Here is a 21,083-nt window from a genome sequence, read left to right on the forward strand (position 1 = left end):
CTGTGCTGCGTTCGAAATTTATTTCAAATCACATGAATGCTTTAAAGATAACGGCAATCCCACTCTTCGTGTGGCTCGGTGGCGCAACGGTAGCGCGTCTGACTCCAGATCAGAAGGTTGCGTGTTCAAATCACGTCCGGGTCAGTGCTTTGTCTTTTATTTCTTTGATGTGCGAGAATTTGATCTTCATTAATCGAAATTTCTTTCCATGCATATGATTGTTTTAAATAAAAAGGAAAAGAAATATCCCGTCTGGCTCTGTCACGCAAAGATATTCAAATCGCGTAAGGAATATAGTTTTTATCATGTTTCTTTGCCATAGGAGATTCTACTGTGCGGCGCTCGAAATTTATTTCAAATCACATGAATGCTTTAAAGATAACGGCAATGTAACTCGTCGTGTAGCTCGGTGGCGCAACGGTAGCGCGTCTGACTCCAGATCAGAAGGTTGCGTGTTCAAATCACGTCCGGGTCAGTGCTTTGTGTTTTAATTTCTTTGCTGTGTGAGAATTTGATCTTCATTAATCGAAATTTCTTTCCATGCATGTGATTGTTTTAAATAAAAAGGAAAAGAAATATCCCGTCTGGCTCTGTCACGCAAAGATATTCAAATCGCGTAAGGAATATAGTTTTTATCATGTTTCTTTGCCATAGGAGAATCTACTGTGCTGCGTTCGAAATTTATTTCAAATCACATGAATGCTTTAAAGATAACGGCAATCCCACTCTTCGTGTGGGTCGGTGGCGCAACGGTAGCGCGTCTGACTCCAGATCAGAAGGTTGCGTGTTCAAATCACGTCCGGGTCAGTGCTTTGTGTTTTAATTTCTTTGCTGTGTGAGAATTTGATCTTCATTAATCGAAATTTCTTTCCATGCATGTGATTGTTTTAAATAAAAAGGAAAATAAATATGTCGTCGGGCTCTGTCACGCAAAGATATTCAAATAGCGTAAGGAATATAGTTTTTATCATGTTTCTTTGTCATAGGAGAATCTACTGTGCTGCGTTCGAAATTGTTTTCGAATCACATGAATGCTTTAAAGATAACGGCAATCCAACTCTTCCTGTGGCTCGGTGGCGCAACGGTAGCGCGTCTGACTCCAGATCAGAAGGTTGCGTGTTCAAATCACGTCCGGGTCAGTGCTTTGTGTTTTAATTTCTTTGCTGTGTGAGAATTTGATCTTCATTAATCGAAATTTCTTTCCATGCATGTGATTGTTTTAAATAAAAAGGAAAAGAAATATCCCGTCTGGCTCTGTCACTCAAAGATATTCAAATCGCGTAAGGAATATAGTTTTTATCATGTTTCTTTGCTATAGGAGAATCTACTGTGCTGCGCTCGAAATTTATTTCAAATCACATGAATGCTTTAAAGATAACGGCAATCAACCTCTTCGTGTGGCTCGGTGGCGCAACGGTAGCGCGTCTGACTCCAGATCAGAAGGTTGCGTGTTCAAATCACGTCCGGGTCAGTGCTTTTTGTTTTAATTTCTTTGCTGTGTGAGAATTTGATCTTCATTAATCGAAATTTCTTTCCATGCATGTGATTGTTTTAAATAAAAAGGAAAATAAATATGTCGTCGGGCTCTGTCTCGCAAAGATATTCAAATCGCGTAAGGAATATAGTTTTTATCATGTTTCTTTGCCATAGGAGAATCTACTGAGCTGCGTTCGAAATTTATTTCAAATCACATGAATGCTTTAAAGATAACGGCAATCCCACTCTTCGTGTGGCTCGGTGGCGCAACGGTAGCGCGTCTGACTCCAGATTAGAAGGTTGCGTGTTCAAATCACGTCCGGGTCAGTGCTTTGTGTTTTAATTTCTTTGCTGTGTGAGAATTTGAGCTTCATTAATCGAAATTTCTTTCCATGCATGTGATTGTTTTAAATAAAAAGGAAAAGAAGTATCCCGTCTGGCTCTGTCACGCAAAGATATTCAAATCGCGTAAGGAATATAGTTTTTATCATGTTTCTTTGCCATAGGAGAATCTACTGAGCTGCGTTCGAAATTTATTTCAAATCACATGAATGCTTTAAAGATAACGGCAATCCCACTCTTCGTGTGGCTCGGTGGCGCAACGGTAGCGCGTCTGACTCCAGATTAGAAGGTTGCGTGTTCAAATCACGTCCGGGTCAGTGCTTTGTGTTTTAATTTCTTTGCTGTGTGAGAATTTGAGCTTCATTAATCGAAATTTCTTTCCATGCATGTGATTGTTTTAAATAAAAAGGAAAAGAAGTATCCCGTCTGGCTCTGTCACGCAAAGATATTCAAATCGCGTAAGGAATATAATTTTTATCATGTTTCTTTGCTATAGGAGAATCTACTGTGCTGCGCTCGAAATTTATTTCAAATCACATGAATGCTTTAAAGATAACGGCAATCCCGCTCGTCGTGTGGCTCGGTGGCGCAACGGTAGCGCGTCTGACTCCAGATCAGAAGGTTGCGTGTTCAAATCACGTCCGGGTCAGTGCTTTGTGTTTTAATTTCTTTGCTGTGTGAGAATCTGATCTTCATTAATCGAAATTTCTTTCCATGCATGTGATTGTTTTAAATAAAAAGGAAAATAAATATGTCGTCGGGCTCTGTCTCGCAAAGATAATCAAATCGCGTAAGGAATATAGTTTTTATCATGTTTCTTTGCCATAGGAGAATCTACTGTGCTGCGTTCGAAATTTATTTCAAATCACATGAATGCTTTAAAGATAACGGCAATCCCACTCTTCGTGTGGCTCGGTGGCGCAACGGTAGCGCGTCTGACTCCAGATCAGAAGGTTGCGTGTTCAAATCACGTCCGGGTCAGTGCTTTGTGTTTTAATTTCTTTGCTGTGTGAGAATTTGATCTTCATTAATCGAAATTTCTTTCCATGCATGTGATTGTTTTAAATAAAAAGGAAAATAAATATGTCGTCGGGCTCTGTCTCGCAAAGATATTCAAATCGCGTAAGGAATATAGCTTTTATCATGTTTCTTTGCCATAGGAGAATCTACTGTGCTGCGTTCGAAATTTATTTCAAATCACATGAATGCTTTAAAGATAACGGCAATCCCACTCGTCGTGTGGCTCGGTGGCGCAACGGTAGCGCGTCTGACTCCAGATCAGAAGGTTGCGTGTTCAAATCACGTCCGGGTCAGTGCTTTGTGTTTTAATTTCTTTGCTGTGTGAGAATTTGATCTTTATTAATCGAAATTTCTTTCCATGCATGTGATTGTTTTAAATAAAAAGGAAAAGAAATATCCCGTCTGGCTCTGTCACGCAAAGATATTCAAATAGCGTAAGGAATATAGTTTTTATCATGTTTCTTTGTCATAGGAGAATCTACTGTGCTGCGTTCGAAATTTATTTCGAATCACATGAATGCTTTAAAGATAACGGCAATCCAACTCTTCCTGTGGCTCGGTGGCGCAACGGTAGCGCGTCTGACTCCAGATCAGAAGGTTGCGTGTTCAAATCACGTCCGGGTCAGTGCTTTGTGTTTTAATTTCTTTGCTGTGTGAGAATTTGATCTTCATTAATCGAAATTTCTTTCCATGCATGTGATTGTTTTAAATAAAAAGGAAAAGAAATATCCCGTCTGGCTCTGTCACTCAAAGATATTCAAATCGCGTAAGGAATATAGTTTTTATCATGTTTCTTTGCCATAGGAGAATCTACTGTGCTGCGTTCGAAATTTATTTCAAATCACATGAATGCTTTAAAGATAACGGCAATCTAACTCGTCGTGTGGCTCGGTGGCGCAACGGTAGAGCGACTAACTCCAGATCAGAAGGTTGCGTGTTCAAATCACGTCCTGGTCAGTGCTTTGTGTTTTAATTTCTTTGCTGTGTGAGAATTTGAGCTTCATTAATCGAAATTTCTTTCCATGCATGTGATTGTTTTAAATAAAAAGGAAAAGAAGTATCCCGTCTGGCTCTGTCACGCAAAGATATTCAAATCGCGTAAGGAATATAGTTTTTATCATGTTTCTTTGCTATAGGAGAATCTACTGTGCTGCGCTCGAAATTTATTTCAAATCACATGAATGCTTTAAAGATAACGGCAATCTAGCTCGTCGTGTGGCTCGGTGGCGCAACTGTAGCGCGTCTAACTCCAGATCAGAAGGTTGCGTGTTCAAATCACGTCCTGGTCAGTGCTTTTTGTTTTAATTTCTTCGCTGTGTGAGAATTTGATCTTCATTAATCGAAATTTCTTTCCATGCATGTGATTGTTTTAAATAAAAAGGAAAATAAATATGTCGTCTGGCTCTGTCTCGCAAAGATATTCAAATCGCGTAAGGAATATAGTTTTTATCATGTTTCTTTGCCATAGGAGAATCTACTGTGCTGCGTTCGAAATTTATTTCAAATCACATGAATGCTTTAAAGATAACGGCAATCCCACTCTTCGTGTGGCTCGGTGGCGCAACGGTAGCGCGTCTGACTCCAGATCAGAAGGTTGCGTGTTCAAATCACGTCCGGGTCAGTGCTTTGTCTTTTATTTCTTTGATGTGCGAGAATTTGATCTTCATTAATCGAAATTTCTTTCCATGCATATGATTGTTTTAAATAAAAAGGAAAAGAAATATCCCGTCTGGCTCTGTCACGCAAAGATATTCAAATCGCGTAAGGAATATAGTTTTTATCATGTTTCTTTGCCATAGGAGATTCTACTGTGCGGCGCTCGAAATTTATTTCAAATCACATGAATGCTTTAAAGATAACGGCAATGTAACTCGTCGTGTAGCTCGGTGGCGCAACGGTAGCGCGTCTGACTCCAGATCAGAAGGTTGCGTGTTCAAATCACGTCCGGGTCAGTGCTTTGTGTTTTAATTTCTTTGCTGTGTGAGAATTTGATCTTCATTAATCGAAATTTCTTTCCATGCATGTGATTGTTTTAAATAAAAAGGAAAAGAAATATCCCGTCTGGCTCTGTCACGCAAAGATATTCAAATCGCGTAAGGAATATAGTTTTTATCATGTTTCTTTGCCATAGGAGAATCTACTGTGCTGCGTTCGAAATTTATTTCAAATCACATGAATACTTTAAAGATAACGGCAATCCCACTCTTCGTGTGGCTCGGTGGCGCAACGGTAGCGCGTCTGACTCCAGATCAGAAGGTTGCGTGTTCAAATCACGTCCGGGTCAGTGCTTTTTGTTTTAATTTCTTTGCTGTGTGAGAATTTGATCTGCATTAATCGAAATTTGTTTCCATGCATGTGATTGTTTTAAATAAAAAGGAAAAATAAATATGTCGTCTGGCTCTGTCACGCAAAGATATTCAAATCGCGTAAGGAATATAGTTTTTATCATGTTTCTTTGCCATAGGAGAATCTACTGTGCTGCGTTCGAAATTTATTTCAAATCACATGAATACTTTAAAGATAACGGCAATCCCACTCTTCGTGTGGCTCGGTGGCGCAACGGTAGCGCGTCTGACTGCAGATCAGAAGGTTGCGTGTTCAAATCACGTCCGGGTCAGTGCTTTGTGTTTTAATTTCTTTGCTGTGTGAGAATTTGATCTTCATTAATCGAAATTTCTTTCCATGCATGTGATTGTTTTAAATAAAAAGGAAAAGAAGTATCCCGTCTGGCTCTGTCACGCAAAGATATTCAAATCGCGTAAGGAATATAGTTTTTATCATGTTTCTTTGCCATAGGAGAATCTACTGTGCTGCGTTCGAAATTTATTTCAAATCGCATGAATGCTTTAAAGATAACGGCAATCCAAATCTTCGAGTTTCTCGGTGGCGCAACGGAAGCGCGTCTGACTCCAGATCAGAAGGTTGCGTGTTCAAATCACGTCCGGGTCAGTGCTTTGTGTTTTAATTTCTTTGCTGTGTGAGAATTTGATCTTCATTAATCGAAATTTCTTTCCATGCATGTGATTGTTTTAAATGAAAAGGAAAAATAAATATGTCGTCTGGCTCTGTCTCGCAAAGATATTCAAATCGCGTAAGGAATATAGTTTTTATCATGTTTCTTTGCCATAGGAGAATCTACTGTGCTGCGTTCGAAATTTATTTCAAATCACATGAATACTTTAAAGATAACGGCAATCCCACTCTTCGTGTGGCTCGGTGGCGCAACGGTAGCGCGTCTGACTCCAGATCAGAAGGTTGCGTGTTCAAATCACGTCCGGGTCAGTGCTTTGTGTTTTAATTTCTTTGCTGTGTGAGAATTTGATCTTCATTAATCGAAATTTCTTTCCATGCATGTGATTGTTTTAAATAAAAAGGAAAATAAATATCCCGTCTGGCTCTGTCACGCAAAGATATTCAAATCGCGTAAGGAATATAGTTTTTATCATGTTTCTTTGCCATAGGAGAATCTACTGTGCTGCGTTCAAAATTTATTTCAAATCACATGAATGCTTTAAAGATAACGGCAATCCAACTCTTCGTGTGGCTCGGTGGCGCAACGGTAGCGCGTCTGACTCCAGATCAGAAGGCTGTGTGTTCAAATCACGTCCGGGTCAGTGCTTTGTCTTTTATTTCTTTGACGTGAGAGAATTTGATCTTCATTAATCGAAATTTCTTTCCATGCATATGATTGTTTTAAATAAAAAGGAAAAGAAATATCCCGTCTTGCTCTGTCACGCATAGATATTCAAATCGCGTAAGGAATATAGTTTTTATCATGTTTCTTTGCCATAGGAGAATCTACTGTGCTGCGTTCGAAATTTATTTCAAATCACATGAATGCTTTAAAGATAACGGCAATCCCACTCTTCGTGTGGCTCGGTAGCGCAACGGTAGCGCGTCTGACTACAGATCAGAAGGTTGCGTGTTGAAATCACGTCCGGGTCAGTGCTTTGTGTTTTAATTTCTTTGCTGTGTGAGAATTTGATCTTCATTAATCGAAATTTCTTTCCATGCATGTGATTGTTTTAAATAAAAAGGAAAATAAATATCCCGTCTGGCTCTGTCACGCAAAGATATTCAAATCGCGTAAGGAATATAGTTTTTATCATGTTTCTTTGCCATAGGAGAATCTACTGTGCTGCGTTCAAAATTTATTTCAAATCACATGAATGCTTTAAAGATAACGGCAATCCAACTCTTCGTGTGGCTCGGTGGCGCAACGGTAGCGCGTCTGACTCCAGATCAGAAGGTTGCGTGTTCAAATCACGTCCGGGTCAGTGCTTTGTCTTTTATTTCTTTGACGTGAGAGAATTTGATCTTCATTAATCGAAATTTCTTTCCATGCATATGATTGTTTTAAATAAAAAGGAAAAGAAATATCCCGTCTTGCTCTGTCACGCATAGATATTCAAATCGCGTAAGGAATATAGTTTTTATCATGTTTCTTTGCCATAGGAGAATCTACTGTGCTGCGTTCGAAATTTATTTCAAATCACATGAATGCTTTAAAGATAACGGCAATCCCACTCTTCGTGTGGCTCGGTAGCGCAACGGTAGCGCGTCTGACTCCAGATCAGAAGGTTGCGTGTTCAAATCACGTCCGGGTCAGTGCTTTGTGTTTTAATTTCTTTGCTGTGTGAGAATTTGATCTTCATTAATCGAAATTTCTTTCCATGCATGTGATTGTTTTAAATGAAAAGGAAAAGAAATATCCCGTCTGGCTCTGTCACGCAAAGATATTCAAATCGCGTAAGGAATATAGTTTTTATCATGTTTCTTTGCCATAGGAGAATCTACTGTGCTGCGTTCGAAAATTATTTCAAATCACATGAATGCTTTAAAGATAACGGCAATCCAACTCTTCGTGTGGCTCGGTGGCGCAACGGTAGCGCGTCTGACTCCAGATCAGAAGGTTGCGTGTTCAAATCACGTCCGGGTCAGTGCTTTGTCTTTTATTTCTTTGACGTGAGAGAATTTGATCTTCATTAATCGAAATTTCTTTCCATGCATGTGATTGTTTTAAATAAAAAGGAAAATAAATATCCCGTCTGGCTCTGTCACGCAAAGATATTCAAATCGCGTAAGGAATATAGTTTTTATCATGTTTCTTTGCCATAGGAGAATCTACTGTGCTGCGTTCAAAATTTATTTCAAATCACATGAATGCTTTAAAGATAACGGCAATCCAACTCTTCGTGTGGCTCGGTGGCGCAACGGTAGCGCGTCTGACTCCAGATCAGAAGGCTGTGTGTTCAAATCACGTCCGGGTCAGTGCTTTGTCTTTTATTTCTTTGACGTGAGAGAATTTGATCTTCATTAATCGAAATTTCTTTCCATGCATATGATTGTTTTAAATAAAAAGGAAAAGAAATATCCCGTCTTGCTCTGTCACGCATAGATATTCAAATCGCGTAAGGAATATAGTTTTTATCATGTTTCTTTGCCATAGGAGAATCTACTGTGCTGCGTTCGAAATTTATTTCAAATCACATGAATGCTTTAAAGATAACGGCAATCCCACTCTTCGTGTGGCTCGGTAGCGCAACGGTAGCGCGTCTGACTCCAGATCAGAAGGTTGCGTGTTCAAATCACGTCCGGGTCAGTGCTTTGTGTTTTAATTTCTTTGCTGTGTGAGAATTTGATCTTCATTAATCGAAATTTCTTTCCATGCATGTGATTGTTTTAAATAAAAAGGAAAAGAAATATCCCGTCTGGCTCTGTCACGCAAAGATATTCAAATCGCGTAAGGAATATAGTTTTTATCATGTTTCTTTGCCATAGGAGAATCTACTGTGCTGCGTTCAAAATTTATTTCAAATCACATGAATGCTTTAAAGATAACGGCAATCCAACTCTTCGTGTGGCTCGGTGGCGCAACGGTAGCGCGTCTGACTCCAGATCAGAAGGCTGTGTGTTCAAATCACGTCCGGGTCAGTGCTTTGTCTTTTATTTCTTTGACGTGAGAGAATTTGATCTTCATTAATCGAAATTTCTTTCCATGCATATGATTGTTTTAAATAAAAAGGAAAAGAAATATCCCGTCTTGCTCTGTCACGCATAGATATTCAAATCGCGTAAGGAATATAGTTTTTATCATGTTTCTTTGCCATAGGAGAATCTACTGTGCTGCGTTCGAAATTTATTTCAAATCACATGAATGCTTTAAAGATAACGGCAATCCCACTCTTCGTGTGGCTCGGTAGCGCAACGGTAGCGCGTCTGACTCCAGATCAGAAGGTTGCGTGTTCAAATCACGTCCGGGTCAGTGCTTTGTGTTTTAATTTCTTTGCTGTGTGAGAATTTGATCTTCATTAATCGAAATTTCTTTCCATGCATGTGATTGTTTTAAATGAAAAGGAAAAGAAATATCCCGTCTGGCTCTGTCACGCAAAGATATTCAAATCGCGTAAGGAATATAGTTTTTATCATGTTTCTTTGCCATAGGAGAATCTACTGTGCTGCGTTCGAAATTTATTTCAAATCACATGAATGCTTTAAAGATAACGTCAATCTAGCTCGTCGTGTGGCTCGGTGGCGCAACGGTAGCGCGTCTAACTCCAGATCAGAAGGTTGCATGTTCAAATCACGTCCTGGTCAGTGCTTTTTGTTTTAATTTCTTTGCTGTGTGAGAATTTGATCTTCATTAATCGAAATTTCTTTCCATGCATGTGATTGTTTTAAATAAAAAGGAAAATAAATATGTCGTCTGGCTCTGTCTCGCAAAGATATTCAAATCGCGTAAGGAATATAGTTTTTATCATGTTTCTTTGCTATAGGAGAATCTACTGTGCTGCGTTCGAAATTTATTTCAAATCACATGAATGCTTTAAAGATAACGGCAATCTAGCTCGTCGTGTGGCTCGGTGGCGCAACGGTAGCGCGTCTAACTCCAGATCAGAAGGTTGTGTGTTCAAATCACGTCCGGATCAGTGCTTTGTCTTTTATTTCTTTGATGTGTGAGAATTTGATCTTCATTAATCGAAATTTCTTTCCATGCATATGATTGTTTTAAATAAAAAGGAAAAATAAATATGTCGTCTGGCTCTGTCTCGCAAAGATATTCAAATCGCGTAAGGAATATAGTTTTTATCATGTTTCTTTGCCATAGGAGAATCTACTGTGCTGCGTTCGAAATTTATTTCAAATCACATGAATACTTTAAAGATAACGGCAATCCCACTTTTCGTGTGGCTCGGTGGCGCAACGGTAGCGCGTCTGACTCCAGATCAGAAGGTTGCGTGTTCAAATCACGTCCGGGTCAGTGCTTTGTGTTTTAATTTCTTTGCTGTGTGAGAATTTGATCTTCATTAATCGAAATTTCTTTCCATGCATGTGATTGTTTTAAATAAAAAGGAAAATAAATATCCCGTCTGGCTCTGTCACGCAAAGATATTCAAATCGCGTAAGGAATATAGTTTTTATCATGTTTCTTTGCCATAAGAGAATCTACTGTGCTGCGTTCAAAATTTATTTCAAATCACATGAATGCTTTAAAGATAACGGCAATCCGACTCTTCGTGTGGCTCGGTGGCGCAACGGTAGCGCGTCTGACTCCAGATCAGAAGGCTGTGTGTTCAAATCACGTCCGGGTCAGTGCTTTGTCTTTTATTTCTTTGACGTGAGAGAATTTGATCTTCATTAATCGAAATTTCTTTCCATGCATATGATTGTTTTAAATAAAAAGGAAAAGAAATATCCCGTCTTGCTCTGTCACGCATAGATATTCAAATCGCGTAAGGAATATAGTTTTTATCATGTTTCTTTGCCATAGGAGAATCTACTGTGCTGCGTTCGAAATTTATTTCAAATCACATGAATGCTTTAAAGATAACGGCAATCCCACTCTTCGTGTGGCTCGGTAGCGCAACGGTAGCGCGTCTGACTCCAGATCAGAAGGTTGCGTGTTCAAATCACGTCCGGGTCAGTGCTTTGTGTTTTAATTTCTTTGCTGTGTGTGAATTTGATCTTCATTAATCGAAATTTCTTTCCATGCATGTGATTGTTTTAAATGAAAAGGAAAAGAAATATCCCGTCTGGCTCTGTCACGCAAAGATATTCAAATCGCGTAAGGAATATAGTTTTTATCATGTTTCTTTGCCATAGGAGAATCTACTGTGCTGCGTTCGAAAATTATTTCAAATCACATGAATGCTTTAAAGATAACGGCAATCCAACTCTTCGTGTGGCTCGGTGGCGCAACGGTAGCGCGTCTGACTCCAGATCAGAAGGTTGCGTGTTCAAATCACGTCCGGGTCAGTGCTTTGTGTTTTAATTTCTTTGCTGTGTGAGAATTTGATCTTCATTAATCGAAATTTCTTTCCATGCATGTGATTGTTTTAAATAAAAAGGAAAAGAAATATCCCGTCTGGCTCTGCCACGCAAAGATATTCAAATCGCGTAAGGAATTTAGTTTTTATCATGTTTCTTTGCTATAGAAGAATCTACTGTGGTGCGCTCGAAATTTATTTCAAATCACATGAATTCTTTAAAGATAACGTCAATCTAGCTCGTCGTGTGGCTCGGTGGCGCAACGGTAGCGCGTCTAACTCCAGATCAGAAGGTTGCATGTTCAAATCACGTCCTGGTCAGTGCTTTTTGTTTTAATTTCTTTGCTGTGTGAGAATTTGATCTTCATTAATCGAAATTTCTTTCCATGCATGTGATTGTTTTAAATAAAAAGGAAAATAAATATGTCGTCTGGCTCTGTCTCGCAAAGATATTCAAATCGCGTAAGGAATATAGTTTTTATCATGTTTCTTTGCTATAGGAGAATCTACTGTGCTGCGTTCGAAATTTATTTCAAATCACATGAATGCTTTAAAGATAACGGCAATCTAGCTCGTCGTGTGGCTCGGTGGCGCAACGGTAGCGCGTCTAACTCCAGATCAGAAGGTTGCGTGTTCAAATCACGTCCTGGTCAGTGCTTTTTGTTTTAATTTCTTTGCTGTGTGAGAATTTGATCTTCATTAATCGAAATTTCTTTCCATGCATGTGATTGTTTTAAATAAAAAGGAAAATAAGTATGTCGTCTTGCTCTGTCTCGCAAAGATATTCAAATCGCGTAAGGAATATAGTTTTTATCATGTTTCTTTGCTATAGGAGAATCTACTGTGCTGCGTTCGAAATTTATTTCAAATGACATGAATGCTTTAAAGTTAACGGCAATCCAACTCTTCGTGTGGCTCGGTGGCGCAACGGTAGCGCGAATGACTCCAAATCAGAAGGTTGTGTGTTCAAATCACGTCCGGATCAGTGCTTTGTCTTTTATTTCTTTGATGTGTGAGAATTTGATCTTCATTAAGCGAAATTTCTTTCCATGCATATGATTGTTTTAAATAAAAAGGAAAAATAAATATGTCGTCTGGCTCTGTCTCGCAAAGATATTCAAATCGCGTAAGGAATATAGTTTTTATCATGTTTCTTTGCCATAGGAGAATCTACTGTGCTGCGTTCGAAATTTATTTCAAATCACATGAATACTTTAAAGATAACGGCAATCCCACTCTTCGTGTGGCTCGGTGGCGCAACGGTAGCGCGTCTGACTCCAGATCAGAAGGTTGCGTGTTCAAATCACGTCCGGGTCAGTGCTTTGTGTTTTAATTTCTTTGCTGTGTGAGAATTTGATCTTCATTAATCGAAATTTCTTTCCATGCATGTGATTGTTTTAAATAAAAAGGAAAATAAATATCCCGTCTGGCTCTGTCACGCAAAGATATTCAAATCGCGTAAGGAATATAGTTTTTATCATGTTTCTTTGCCATAGGAGAATCTACTGTGCTGCGTTCAAAATTTATTTCAAATCACATGAATGCTTTAAAGATAACGGCAATCCAACTCTTCGTGTGGCTCGGTGGCGCAACGGTAGCGCGTCTGACTCCAGATCAGAAGGCTGTGTGTTCAAATCACGTCCGGGTCAGTGCTTTGTCTTTTATTTCTTTGACGTGAGAGAATTTGATCTTCATTAATCGAAATTTCTTTCCATGCATATGATTGTTTTAAATAAAAAGGAAAAGAAATATCCCGTCTTGCTCTGTCACGCATAGATATTCAAATCGCGTAAGGAATATAGTTTTTATCATGTTTCTTTGCCATAGGAGAATCTACTGTGCTGCGTTCGAAATTTATTTCAAATCACATGAATGCTTTAAAGATAACGGCAATCCCACTCTTCGTGTGGCTCGGTAGCGCAACGGTAGCGCGTCTGACTCCAGATCAGAAGGTTGCGTGTTCAAATCACGTCCGGGTCAGTGCTTTGTGTTTTAATTTCTTTGCTGTGTGAGAATTTGATCTTCATTAATCGAAATTTCTTTCCATGCCTGTGATTGTTTTAAATGAAAAGGAAAAGAAATATCCCGTCTGGCTCTGTCACGCAAAGATATTCAAATCGCGTAAGGAATATAGTTTTTATCATGTTTCTTTGCTATAGAAGAATCTACTGTGGTGCGCTCGAAATTTATTTCAAATCACATGAATTCTTTAAAGATAACGTCAATCTAGCTCGTCGTGTGGCTCGGTGGCGCAACGGTAGCGCGTCTAACTCCAGATCAGAAGGTTGCATGTTCAAATCACGTCCTGGTCAGTGCTTTTTGTTTTAATTTCTTTGCTGTGTGAGAATTTGATCTTCATTAATCGAAATTTCTTTCCATGCATGTGATATTTTTAAATAAAAAGGAAAATAAATATGTCGTCTGGCTCTGTCTCGCAAAGATATTCAAATCGCGTAAGGAATATAGTTTTTATCATGTTTCTTTGCTATAGGAGAATCTACTGTGCTGCGTTCGAAATTTATTTCAAATCACATGAATGCTTTAAAGATAACGGCAATCTAGCTCGTCGTGTGGCTCGGTGGCGCAACGGTAGCGCGTCTAACTCCAGATCAGAAGGTTGCGTGTTCAAATCACGTCCTGGTCAGTGCTTTTTGTTTTAATTTCTTTGCTGTGTGAGAATTTGATCTTCATTAATCGAAATTTCTTTCCATGCATGTGATTGTTTTAAATAAAAAGGAAAATAAGTATGTCGTCTTGCTCTGTCTCGCAAAGATATTCAAATCGCGTAAGGAATATAGTTTTTATCATGTTTCTTTGCTATAGGAGAATCTACTGTGCTGCGTTCGAAATTTATTTCAAATGACATGAATGCTTTAAAGTTAACGGCAATCCAACTCTTCGTGTGGCTCGGTGGCGCAACGGTAGCGCGAATGACTCCAAATCAGAAGGTTGTGTGTTCAAATCACGTCCGGATCAGTGCTTTGTCTTTTATTTCTTTGATGTGTGAGAATTTGATCTTCATTAATCGAAATTTCTTTCCATGCATATGATTGTTTTAAATAAAAAGGAAAAGAAATATCCCGTCTTGCTCTGTCACGCAAAGATATTCAAATCGCGTAAGGAATTTAGTTTTTATCATGTTTCTTTGCTATAGGAGAATCTACTGTGCTGCGCTCGAAATTTATTTCAAATCACATGAATTCTTTAAAGATTACGGCAATCTAGCTCGTCGTGTGGCTCGGTGGCGCAACGGTAGCGCGTCTAACTCCAGATCAGAAGGTTGCGTGTTCAAATCACGTCCTGGTCAGTGCTTTTTGTTTTAATTTCTTTGCTGTGTGAGAATTTGATCTTCATTAATCGAAATTTCTTTCCATGCATGTGATTGTTTTAAATAAAAAGGAAAATAAATATGTCGTCTGGCTCTGTCTCGCAAAGATATTCAAATCGCGTAAGGAATATAGTTTTTATCATGTTTCTTTGCTATAGGAGAATCTACTGTGCTGCGTTCGAAATTTATTTCAAATGACATGAATGCTTTAAAGATAACGGCAATCCTACTCTTCGTGTGGCTCGGTGGCGCGAATGACTCCAGATCAGAAGGTTGCGTGTTCAAATCACGTCCGGGTCAGTGCTTTGTGTTTTAATTTCTTTGCTGTGTGAGAATTTGATCTTCCTTAATCGAAATTTCTTTCCATGCATGTGATTGTTTTAAATAAAAAGGAAAAGAAATATCCCGTCTGGCTCTGTCACGCAAAGATATTCAAATCGCGTAAGGAATATAGTTTTTATCATGTTTCTTTGCCATAGGAGAATCTACTTTGCTGCGTTCAAAATTTATTTCAAATCACATGAATGCTTTAAAGATAACGGCAATCCAACTCTTCGTGTGGCTCGGTGGCGCAACGGTAGCGCGTCTGACTCCAGATCAGAAGGTTGCGTGTTCAAATCACGTCCGGGTCAGTGCTTTGTCTTTTATTTCTTTGATGTGTGAGAATTTGATCTTCATTAATCGAAATTTCTTTCCATGCATATGATTGTTTGAAATAAAAAGGAAAAGAAAAATCCCGTCTGGCTCTGTCACGCAAAGATATTCAAATCGCGTAAGGAATATAGTTTTTATCATGTTTCTTTGCCATAGGAGAATCTACTGTGCTGCGTTCGAAATTTATTTCAAATCACATGAATGCTTTAAAGATAACGGCAATCCCACTCTTCGTGTGGCTCGGTGGCGCAACGGTAGCGCGTCTGACTCCAGATCAGAAGGTTGCGTGTTCAAATCACGTCCGGGTCAGTGCTTTGTGTTTTAATTTCTTTGCTGTGTGAGAATTTGATCTTCATTAATCGAAATTTCTTTCCATGCATGTGATTGTTTTAAATAAAAAGGAAAAGAAATATCCCGTCTGGCTCTGCCACGCAAAGATATTCAAATCGCGTAAGGAATGTAATTTTTATCATGTTTCTTTGCTATAGGAGAATCTACTGTGCTGCGCTCGAAATTTATTTCAAATCACATGAATTCTTTAAAGATAACGGCAATCTAGCTCGTCGTGTGGCTTGGTGGCGCAACGGTAGCGCGTCTAACTCCAGATCAGAAGGTTACGTGTTCAAATCACGTCCTGGTCAGTGCTTTTTGTTTTAATGTCTTTGCTGTGTGAGAATTTGATCTTCATTAATCGAAATTTCTTTCCATGCATGTGATTGTTTTAAATAAAAAGGAAAATAAATATGTCGTCTGGCTCTGTCTCGCAAAGATATTCAAATCGCGTAAGGAATATAGTTTTTATCATGTTTCTTTGCTATAGGAGAATCTACTGTGCTGCGTTCGAAATTTATTTCAAATGACATGAATGCTTTAAAGATAACGGCAATCCAACTCTTCGTGTGGCTCGGTGGCGCAAAGTAGCGCGAATGACTCCAGATCAGAAGGTTGTGTGTTCAAATCACGTCCGGGTCAGTGCTTTGTGTTTTAATTTCTTTGCTGTGTGAGAATTTGATCTTCCTTAATCGAAATTTCTTTCCATGCATGTGATTGTTTTAAATAAAAAGGAAAAGAAATATCCCGTCTGGCTCTGTCACGCAAAGATATTCAAATCGCGTAAGGAATATAGTTTTTATCATGTTTCTTTGCCATAGGAGAATCTACTTTGCTGCGTTCAAAATTTATTTCAAATCACATGAATGCTTTAAAGATAACGGCAATCCAACTCTTCGTGTGGCTCGGTGGCGCAACGGTAGCGCGTCTGACTCCAGATCAGAAGGTTGCGTGTTCAAATCACGTCCGGGTCAGTGCTTTGTCTTTTATTTCTTTGATGTGTGAGAATTTGATCTTCATTAATCGAAATTTCTTTCCATGCATATGATTGTTTGAAATAAAAAGGAAAAGAAAAATCCCGTCTGGCTCTGTCACGCAAAGATATTCAAATCGCGTAAGGAATATAGTTTTTATCATGTTTCTTTGCCATAGGAGAATCTACTGTGCTGCGTTCGAAATTTATTTCAAATCACATGAATGCTTTAAAGATAACGGCAATCCCACTCTTCGTGTGGCTCGGTGGCGCAACGGTAGCGCGTCTGACTCCAGATCAGAAGGTTGCGTGTTCAAATCACGTCCGGGTCAGTGCTTTGTGTTTTAATTTCTTTGCTGTGTGAGAATTTGATCTTCATTAATCGAAATTTCTTTCCATGCATGTGATTGTTTTAAATAAAAAGGAAAAGAAATATCCCGTCTGGCTCTGCCACGCAAAGATATTCAAATCGCGTAAGGAATGTAATTTTTATCATGTTTCTTTGCTATAGGAGAATCTACTGTGCTGCGCTCGAAATTTATTTCAAATCACATGAATTCTTTAAAGATAACGGCAATCTAGCTCGTCGTGTGGCTTGGTGGCGCAACGGTAGCGCGTCTAACTCCAGATCAGAAGGTTACGTGTTCAAATCACGTCCTGGTCAGTGCTTTTTGTTTTAATGTCTTTGCTGTGTGAGAATTTGATCTTCATTAATCGAAATTTCTTTCCATGCATGTGATTGTTTTAAATAAAAAGGAAAATAAATATGTCGTCTGGCTCTGTCTCGCAAAGATATTCAAATCGCGTAAGGAATATAGTTTTTATCATGTTTCTTTGCTATAGGAGAATCTACTGTGCTGCGTTCGAAATTTATTTCAAATGACATGAATGCTTTAAAGATAACGGCAATCCAACTCTTCGTGTGGCTCGGTGGCGCAAAGTAGCGCGAATGACTCCAGATCAGAAGGTTGTGTGTTCAAATCACGCCCGGATCAGTGCTTTGTGTTTTAATTTCTTTGTTGTGTGAGAATTTGATCTTCATTAATCGAAATTTCTTTCCATGCATGTGATAGTTTAAATAAAAAGGAAAAGAAAAATCCCGTCTGGCTCTGTCACGCAAAGATATTCAAATCGCGTAAGGAATATAGGTTTTATCATGTTTCTTTGCCATAGGAGAATCTACTGTGCTGCGTTCGAAATTTATTTCAAATCACATGAATGCTTTAAAGATAACGGCAATCCCACTCTTCGTGTGGCTCGGTGGCGCAACGGTAGCGCGTCTGACTCCAGATCAGAAGGTTGCGTGTTCAAATCACGTCCGGGTCAGTGCTTTGTGTTTTAATTTCTTTGCTGTGTGAGAATTTGATCTTCATTAATCGAAATTTCTTTCCATGCATGTGATTGTTTTAAATAAAAAGGAAAAGAAATATCCCGTCTGGCTCTGTCACGCAAAGATATTCAAATCGCGTAAGGAATATAGTTTTTATCATGTTTCTTTGCCATAGGAGAATCTACTGTGCTGCGTTCAAAATTTATTTCAAATCACATGAATGCTTTAAAGATAACGGCAATCCAACTCTTCGTGTGGCTCGGTGGCGCAACGGTAGCGCGTCTGACTCCAGATCAGAAGGTTGCGTGTTCAAATCACGTCCGGGTCAGTGCTTTGTCTTTTATTTCTTTGATGTGTGAGAATTTGATCTTCATTAATCGAAATTTCTTTCCATGCATATGATTGTTTGAAATAAAAAGGAAAAGAAATATCCGTCTTGCTCTGTCAAGCAAAGATATTCAAATCGCGTAAGGAATATAGTTTTTATCATGTTTCTTTGCCATAGGAGAATCTACTGTGCTGCGTTCGAAATTTATTTCAAATCACATGAATGCTTTAAAGATAACGGCAATCCCACTCTTCGTGTGGCTCGGTGGCGCAACTTTAGCGCGTCTGACTCCAGATCAGAAGGTTGCGTGTTCAAATCACGTCCGGGTCAGTGCTTTGTGTTTTAATTTCTTTGCTGTGTGAGAATTTGATCTTCATTAATCGAAATTTCTTTCCATGCATGTGATTGTTTTAAATAAAAAGGAAAATAAATATGTCGTCTGGCTCTGTCTCGCAAAGATATTCAAATCGCGTAAGGAATATAGTTTTTATCATGTTTCTTTGCTATAGGAGAATCTACTGTGCTGCGTTCTAAATTTATTTCAAATCACATGAATGCTTTAAAGATAACGGCAATCCAACTCTTCGTGTGGCTCGGTGGCGCAACGGTAGCGCGTCTGACTCCAGATCAGAAGATTGCGTGTTCAAATCACGTCCGGGTCAGTGCTTTGTCTTTTATTTCTTTGATGTGTGAGAATTTGATCATTAATCGAAATTTCTTTCCATGCATATGATTGTTTTAAATAAAAAGGAAAAGAAATATCCCGTCTTGCTCTGTCACGCAAAGATATTCAAATCGCGTAAGGAATATAGTTTTTATCATGTTTCTTTGCTATAGGAGAATCTACTGTGCTGCGCTCGAAATTTATTTCAAATCACATGAATTCTTTAAAGATAACGGCAATCTAGCTCGTCGTGTGGCTCGGTGGCGCAACGGTAGCGCGTCTAACTCCAGATCAGAAGGTTGCGTGTTCAAATCACGTCCGGGTCAGTGCTTTGTGTTTTAATTTCTTTGCTGTGTGAGAATTTGATCTTCATTAATCGAAATTTCTTTCCATGCATGTGATTGTTTTAAATAAAAAAGAAAATAAATATGTCGTCTTTCTCTGTCTCGCAAAGATATTCAAATCGCGTAAGGAATATAGTTTTTATCATGTTTCTTTGCTATAGGAGAATCTACTGTGCTGCGTTCGAAATTTATTTCAAATGACATGAATGCTTTAAACATAACGGCAATCCAACGCTTCGTGTGGCTCGGTGGCGCAACGGTAGCGCGAATGACTCCAGATCAGAAGGTTGTGTGTTAAAATCACGTCCGGATCAGTGCTTTGTGTTTTAATTTCTTTGCTGTGTTAGAATTTGATCTTCATTAATCGAAATTTCTTTCCATGCATGTGATTGTTTTAAATAAAAAGGAAAAGAAAAATCCCGTCTGGCTCTGTCACGCAAAGATATTCAAATCGCGTAAGGAATATAGTTTTTATCATGTTTCTTTGCCATAGGAGAATCTACTGTGCTGCGTTCGAAATTTATTTCAAATCACATGAATGCTTTAAAGATAACGGCAATCCCACTCTTCGTGTGGGTCGGTGGCGCAACGGTAGCGCGTCTGACTCCAGATCAGAAGGTTGCGTGTTCAAATCACGTCCGGGTCAGTGCTTTGCGTTTTAATTTCTTTGCTGTGTGAGAATTTGATCTTCATTAATCGAAATTTCTTTCCATGCATGTGATTGTTTTAAATAAAAAGGAAAAGAAATATCCCGTCTGGCTCTGTCACGCAAAGATATTCAAATCGCGTAAGGAATATAGTTTTTATCATGTTTCTTTGCCATAGGAGAATCTACTGTGCTGCGTTCAAAATTTATTTCAAATCACATGAATGCTTTAAAGATAACGGCAATCCAACTCTTCGTGTGGCTCGGTGGCGCAACGGTAGCGCGTCTGACTCCAGATCAGAAGGTTGCGTGTTCAAATCACGTCCGGGTTGGTGCTTTGTCTTTTATTTCTTTGATGTGTGAGAATTTTATCTTCATTAATCGAAATTTCTTTCCATGCATATGATTGTTTTAAATAAAAAGGAAAAGAAATATCCCGTCTTGCTCTGTCACGCAAAGATATTCAAATCGCGTAAGGAGTATAGTTTTTATCATGTTTCTTTGCCATAGGAGAATCTACTGTGCTGCGTTCGAAATTTATTTCAAATCACATGAATGCTTTAAAGATAACGGCAATCCCACTCTTCGTGTGGCTCGGTGGCGCAACGGTAGCACGTCTTACTCCAGATTAGAAGGTTGCGTGTTCAAATCACGTCCGGGTCAGTGCTTTGTGTTTTAATTTCTTTGCTGTGTGAGAATTTGATCTTCATTAATCGAAATTTCTTTCCATGCATGTGATTGTTTTAAATAAAAAGGAAAATAAATATGTCGTCTGGCTCTGTCTCGCAAAGATATTCAAATCGCCTAAGGAATATAGTTTTTATCATGTTTCTTTGCTATAAGAGAATCTACTGTGAAGCGTTCGAAATTTATTTCAAATCACATGAATGCTTTAAGGATAACGGCAATCCAACTCTTCGTGTGGCTCGGTGGCGCAACGGTAGCGCGTCTGACTCCAGATCAGAAGGTTGCGTGTTCAAATCACGTCCGGGTCAGTGCTTTGTCTTTTATTTCTTTGATGTGTGAGAATTTGATCTTCATTAATCGAAATTTATTTCCATGCATGTGAATGTTTTAAATAAAAAGGAAAATAATATGGCGTCTGGCTCTGTCTCGCAAAGTTATTCAAATCGCGCAAGGAATATACTTTTTATAATATTTCTTTGCTATAGGAGAATCTACTGTGCTGCTTTCGAAATTTATTTCAATTCACATGAATGCTTTAAAGATAACGGCAATCCCACTCTTCGTGTGGATCGGTGGCGCAACGGTATCGCGTCTGACTCCAGATCAGAAGGTTGCGTGTTTAAATCACGTCCGGGTCAGTGTTTGTGTTTTAATTTCTTTGCGGTGTGATAATTTGATCTTCATTAATCAAAAT

General features: G+C 38.8%; 51 non-coding genes across 51 annotated transcripts; all 51 read left to right on the forward strand.

The window, feature by feature from the left end:
• The first annotated feature begins 72 nt into the window (after nt 1–72).
• On the forward strand, nt 73–144 carry Trnaw-cca (transfer RNA tryptophan (anticodon CCA)). The gene has a single exon. It is a non-coding gene; the product is annotated as a tRNA-Trp (tRNA).
• A 259-nt stretch (nt 145–403) lies between these two features.
• Nucleotides 404–475, forward strand: Trnaw-cca (transfer RNA tryptophan (anticodon CCA)). The gene has a single exon. It is a non-coding gene; the product is annotated as a tRNA-Trp (tRNA).
• Nucleotides 476–735: 260 nt separating this feature from the next.
• Nucleotides 736–807, forward strand: Trnaw-cca (transfer RNA tryptophan (anticodon CCA)). Its single transcript has one exon. It is a non-coding gene; the product is annotated as a tRNA-Trp (tRNA).
• Nucleotides 808–1,067: 260 nt separating this feature from the next.
• On the forward strand, nt 1,068–1,139 carry Trnaw-cca (transfer RNA tryptophan (anticodon CCA)). Its single transcript has one exon. It is a non-coding gene; the product is annotated as a tRNA-Trp (tRNA).
• A 260-nt stretch (nt 1,140–1,399) lies between these two features.
• Trnaw-cca (transfer RNA tryptophan (anticodon CCA)) lies at nt 1,400–1,471 on the forward strand. The gene has a single exon. It is a non-coding gene; the product is annotated as a tRNA-Trp (tRNA).
• A 260-nt stretch (nt 1,472–1,731) lies between these two features.
• Nucleotides 1,732–1,803, forward strand: Trnaw-cca (transfer RNA tryptophan (anticodon CCA)). Its single transcript has one exon. It is a non-coding gene; the product is annotated as a tRNA-Trp (tRNA).
• Nucleotides 1,804–2,063: 260 nt separating this feature from the next.
• Nucleotides 2,064–2,135, forward strand: Trnaw-cca (transfer RNA tryptophan (anticodon CCA)). The gene has a single exon. It is a non-coding gene; the product is annotated as a tRNA-Trp (tRNA).
• Nucleotides 2,136–2,395: 260 nt separating this feature from the next.
• Nucleotides 2,396–2,467, forward strand: Trnaw-cca (transfer RNA tryptophan (anticodon CCA)). The gene has a single exon. It is a non-coding gene; the product is annotated as a tRNA-Trp (tRNA).
• Nucleotides 2,468–2,727: 260 nt separating this feature from the next.
• Nucleotides 2,728–2,799, forward strand: Trnaw-cca (transfer RNA tryptophan (anticodon CCA)). Its single transcript has one exon. It is a non-coding gene; the product is annotated as a tRNA-Trp (tRNA).
• A 260-nt stretch (nt 2,800–3,059) lies between these two features.
• Nucleotides 3,060–3,131, forward strand: Trnaw-cca (transfer RNA tryptophan (anticodon CCA)). The gene has a single exon. It is a non-coding gene; the product is annotated as a tRNA-Trp (tRNA).
• Nucleotides 3,132–3,391: 260 nt separating this feature from the next.
• On the forward strand, nt 3,392–3,463 carry Trnaw-cca (transfer RNA tryptophan (anticodon CCA)). Its single transcript has one exon. It is a non-coding gene; the product is annotated as a tRNA-Trp (tRNA).
• A 924-nt stretch (nt 3,464–4,387) lies between these two features.
• Nucleotides 4,388–4,459, forward strand: Trnaw-cca (transfer RNA tryptophan (anticodon CCA)). Its single transcript has one exon. It is a non-coding gene; the product is annotated as a tRNA-Trp (tRNA).
• A 259-nt stretch (nt 4,460–4,718) lies between these two features.
• Nucleotides 4,719–4,790, forward strand: Trnaw-cca (transfer RNA tryptophan (anticodon CCA)). Its single transcript has one exon. It is a non-coding gene; the product is annotated as a tRNA-Trp (tRNA).
• A 260-nt stretch (nt 4,791–5,050) lies between these two features.
• Nucleotides 5,051–5,122, forward strand: Trnaw-cca (transfer RNA tryptophan (anticodon CCA)). The gene has a single exon. It is a non-coding gene; the product is annotated as a tRNA-Trp (tRNA).
• Nucleotides 5,123–5,383: 261 nt separating this feature from the next.
• On the forward strand, nt 5,384–5,455 carry Trnac-gca (transfer RNA cysteine (anticodon GCA)). Its single transcript has one exon. It is a non-coding gene; the product is annotated as a tRNA-Cys (tRNA).
• Nucleotides 5,456–6,048: 593 nt separating this feature from the next.
• Nucleotides 6,049–6,120, forward strand: Trnaw-cca (transfer RNA tryptophan (anticodon CCA)). The gene has a single exon. It is a non-coding gene; the product is annotated as a tRNA-Trp (tRNA).
• A 260-nt stretch (nt 6,121–6,380) lies between these two features.
• On the forward strand, nt 6,381–6,452 carry Trnaw-cca (transfer RNA tryptophan (anticodon CCA)). The gene has a single exon. It is a non-coding gene; the product is annotated as a tRNA-Trp (tRNA).
• A 259-nt stretch (nt 6,453–6,711) lies between these two features.
• Nucleotides 6,712–6,783, forward strand: Trnac-aca (transfer RNA cysteine (anticodon ACA)). Its single transcript has one exon. It is a non-coding gene; the product is annotated as a tRNA-Cys (tRNA).
• A 260-nt stretch (nt 6,784–7,043) lies between these two features.
• Nucleotides 7,044–7,115, forward strand: Trnaw-cca (transfer RNA tryptophan (anticodon CCA)). The gene has a single exon. It is a non-coding gene; the product is annotated as a tRNA-Trp (tRNA).
• Nucleotides 7,116–7,374: 259 nt separating this feature from the next.
• Trnaw-cca (transfer RNA tryptophan (anticodon CCA)) lies at nt 7,375–7,446 on the forward strand. The gene has a single exon. It is a non-coding gene; the product is annotated as a tRNA-Trp (tRNA).
• Nucleotides 7,447–7,706: 260 nt separating this feature from the next.
• Trnaw-cca (transfer RNA tryptophan (anticodon CCA)) lies at nt 7,707–7,778 on the forward strand. The gene has a single exon. It is a non-coding gene; the product is annotated as a tRNA-Trp (tRNA).
• A 259-nt stretch (nt 7,779–8,037) lies between these two features.
• On the forward strand, nt 8,038–8,109 carry Trnaw-cca (transfer RNA tryptophan (anticodon CCA)). The gene has a single exon. It is a non-coding gene; the product is annotated as a tRNA-Trp (tRNA).
• A 259-nt stretch (nt 8,110–8,368) lies between these two features.
• On the forward strand, nt 8,369–8,440 carry Trnaw-cca (transfer RNA tryptophan (anticodon CCA)). Its single transcript has one exon. It is a non-coding gene; the product is annotated as a tRNA-Trp (tRNA).
• A 260-nt stretch (nt 8,441–8,700) lies between these two features.
• Trnaw-cca (transfer RNA tryptophan (anticodon CCA)) lies at nt 8,701–8,772 on the forward strand. The gene has a single exon. It is a non-coding gene; the product is annotated as a tRNA-Trp (tRNA).
• A 259-nt stretch (nt 8,773–9,031) lies between these two features.
• Nucleotides 9,032–9,103, forward strand: Trnaw-cca (transfer RNA tryptophan (anticodon CCA)). The gene has a single exon. It is a non-coding gene; the product is annotated as a tRNA-Trp (tRNA).
• Nucleotides 9,104–9,695: 592 nt separating this feature from the next.
• On the forward strand, nt 9,696–9,767 carry Trnaw-cca (transfer RNA tryptophan (anticodon CCA)). Its single transcript has one exon. It is a non-coding gene; the product is annotated as a tRNA-Trp (tRNA).
• Nucleotides 9,768–10,027: 260 nt separating this feature from the next.
• Trnaw-cca (transfer RNA tryptophan (anticodon CCA)) lies at nt 10,028–10,099 on the forward strand. Its single transcript has one exon. It is a non-coding gene; the product is annotated as a tRNA-Trp (tRNA).
• A 260-nt stretch (nt 10,100–10,359) lies between these two features.
• Nucleotides 10,360–10,431, forward strand: Trnaw-cca (transfer RNA tryptophan (anticodon CCA)). Its single transcript has one exon. It is a non-coding gene; the product is annotated as a tRNA-Trp (tRNA).
• A 259-nt stretch (nt 10,432–10,690) lies between these two features.
• Trnaw-cca (transfer RNA tryptophan (anticodon CCA)) lies at nt 10,691–10,762 on the forward strand. Its single transcript has one exon. It is a non-coding gene; the product is annotated as a tRNA-Trp (tRNA).
• Nucleotides 10,763–11,022: 260 nt separating this feature from the next.
• Nucleotides 11,023–11,094, forward strand: Trnaw-cca (transfer RNA tryptophan (anticodon CCA)). Its single transcript has one exon. It is a non-coding gene; the product is annotated as a tRNA-Trp (tRNA).
• A 592-nt stretch (nt 11,095–11,686) lies between these two features.
• Trnaw-cca (transfer RNA tryptophan (anticodon CCA)) lies at nt 11,687–11,758 on the forward strand. Its single transcript has one exon. It is a non-coding gene; the product is annotated as a tRNA-Trp (tRNA).
• Nucleotides 11,759–12,350: 592 nt separating this feature from the next.
• Nucleotides 12,351–12,422, forward strand: Trnaw-cca (transfer RNA tryptophan (anticodon CCA)). Its single transcript has one exon. It is a non-coding gene; the product is annotated as a tRNA-Trp (tRNA).
• A 260-nt stretch (nt 12,423–12,682) lies between these two features.
• Nucleotides 12,683–12,754, forward strand: Trnaw-cca (transfer RNA tryptophan (anticodon CCA)). Its single transcript has one exon. It is a non-coding gene; the product is annotated as a tRNA-Trp (tRNA).
• Nucleotides 12,755–13,013: 259 nt separating this feature from the next.
• Nucleotides 13,014–13,085, forward strand: Trnaw-cca (transfer RNA tryptophan (anticodon CCA)). The gene has a single exon. It is a non-coding gene; the product is annotated as a tRNA-Trp (tRNA).
• Nucleotides 13,086–13,677: 592 nt separating this feature from the next.
• Nucleotides 13,678–13,749, forward strand: Trnaw-cca (transfer RNA tryptophan (anticodon CCA)). Its single transcript has one exon. It is a non-coding gene; the product is annotated as a tRNA-Trp (tRNA).
• A 591-nt stretch (nt 13,750–14,340) lies between these two features.
• On the forward strand, nt 14,341–14,412 carry Trnaw-cca (transfer RNA tryptophan (anticodon CCA)). The gene has a single exon. It is a non-coding gene; the product is annotated as a tRNA-Trp (tRNA).
• A 581-nt stretch (nt 14,413–14,993) lies between these two features.
• Trnaw-cca (transfer RNA tryptophan (anticodon CCA)) lies at nt 14,994–15,065 on the forward strand. The gene has a single exon. It is a non-coding gene; the product is annotated as a tRNA-Trp (tRNA).
• A 259-nt stretch (nt 15,066–15,324) lies between these two features.
• On the forward strand, nt 15,325–15,396 carry Trnaw-cca (transfer RNA tryptophan (anticodon CCA)). Its single transcript has one exon. It is a non-coding gene; the product is annotated as a tRNA-Trp (tRNA).
• A 260-nt stretch (nt 15,397–15,656) lies between these two features.
• Nucleotides 15,657–15,728, forward strand: Trnaw-cca (transfer RNA tryptophan (anticodon CCA)). Its single transcript has one exon. It is a non-coding gene; the product is annotated as a tRNA-Trp (tRNA).
• Nucleotides 15,729–16,319: 591 nt separating this feature from the next.
• On the forward strand, nt 16,320–16,391 carry Trnaw-cca (transfer RNA tryptophan (anticodon CCA)). The gene has a single exon. It is a non-coding gene; the product is annotated as a tRNA-Trp (tRNA).
• A 259-nt stretch (nt 16,392–16,650) lies between these two features.
• Trnaw-cca (transfer RNA tryptophan (anticodon CCA)) lies at nt 16,651–16,722 on the forward strand. Its single transcript has one exon. It is a non-coding gene; the product is annotated as a tRNA-Trp (tRNA).
• A 260-nt stretch (nt 16,723–16,982) lies between these two features.
• Nucleotides 16,983–17,054, forward strand: Trnaw-cca (transfer RNA tryptophan (anticodon CCA)). The gene has a single exon. It is a non-coding gene; the product is annotated as a tRNA-Trp (tRNA).
• Nucleotides 17,055–17,644: 590 nt separating this feature from the next.
• On the forward strand, nt 17,645–17,716 carry Trnaw-cca (transfer RNA tryptophan (anticodon CCA)). Its single transcript has one exon. It is a non-coding gene; the product is annotated as a tRNA-Trp (tRNA).
• A 260-nt stretch (nt 17,717–17,976) lies between these two features.
• Trnaw-cca (transfer RNA tryptophan (anticodon CCA)) lies at nt 17,977–18,048 on the forward strand. The gene has a single exon. It is a non-coding gene; the product is annotated as a tRNA-Trp (tRNA).
• A 258-nt stretch (nt 18,049–18,306) lies between these two features.
• Trnaw-cca (transfer RNA tryptophan (anticodon CCA)) lies at nt 18,307–18,378 on the forward strand. The gene has a single exon. It is a non-coding gene; the product is annotated as a tRNA-Trp (tRNA).
• A 260-nt stretch (nt 18,379–18,638) lies between these two features.
• On the forward strand, nt 18,639–18,710 carry Trnaw-cca (transfer RNA tryptophan (anticodon CCA)). Its single transcript has one exon. It is a non-coding gene; the product is annotated as a tRNA-Trp (tRNA).
• Nucleotides 18,711–18,966: 256 nt separating this feature from the next.
• Nucleotides 18,967–19,038, forward strand: Trnaw-cca (transfer RNA tryptophan (anticodon CCA)). Its single transcript has one exon. It is a non-coding gene; the product is annotated as a tRNA-Trp (tRNA).
• Nucleotides 19,039–19,630: 592 nt separating this feature from the next.
• On the forward strand, nt 19,631–19,702 carry Trnaw-cca (transfer RNA tryptophan (anticodon CCA)). Its single transcript has one exon. It is a non-coding gene; the product is annotated as a tRNA-Trp (tRNA).
• A 260-nt stretch (nt 19,703–19,962) lies between these two features.
• On the forward strand, nt 19,963–20,034 carry Trnaw-cca (transfer RNA tryptophan (anticodon CCA)). Its single transcript has one exon. It is a non-coding gene; the product is annotated as a tRNA-Trp (tRNA).
• A 259-nt stretch (nt 20,035–20,293) lies between these two features.
• On the forward strand, nt 20,294–20,365 carry Trnaw-cca (transfer RNA tryptophan (anticodon CCA)). Its single transcript has one exon. It is a non-coding gene; the product is annotated as a tRNA-Trp (tRNA).
• Nucleotides 20,366–20,625: 260 nt separating this feature from the next.
• Trnaw-cca (transfer RNA tryptophan (anticodon CCA)) lies at nt 20,626–20,697 on the forward strand. Its single transcript has one exon. It is a non-coding gene; the product is annotated as a tRNA-Trp (tRNA).
• Nucleotides 20,698–21,083: the final 386 nt, after the last annotated feature.

The sequence above is a fragment of the Argiope bruennichi genome, chromosome 6 (genome assembly GCF_947563725.1).
Source record: "Argiope bruennichi chromosome 6, qqArgBrue1.1, whole genome shotgun sequence".
Classification (NCBI taxonomy): Eukaryota; Metazoa; Arthropoda; class Arachnida; order Araneae; family Araneidae; genus Argiope; species Argiope bruennichi.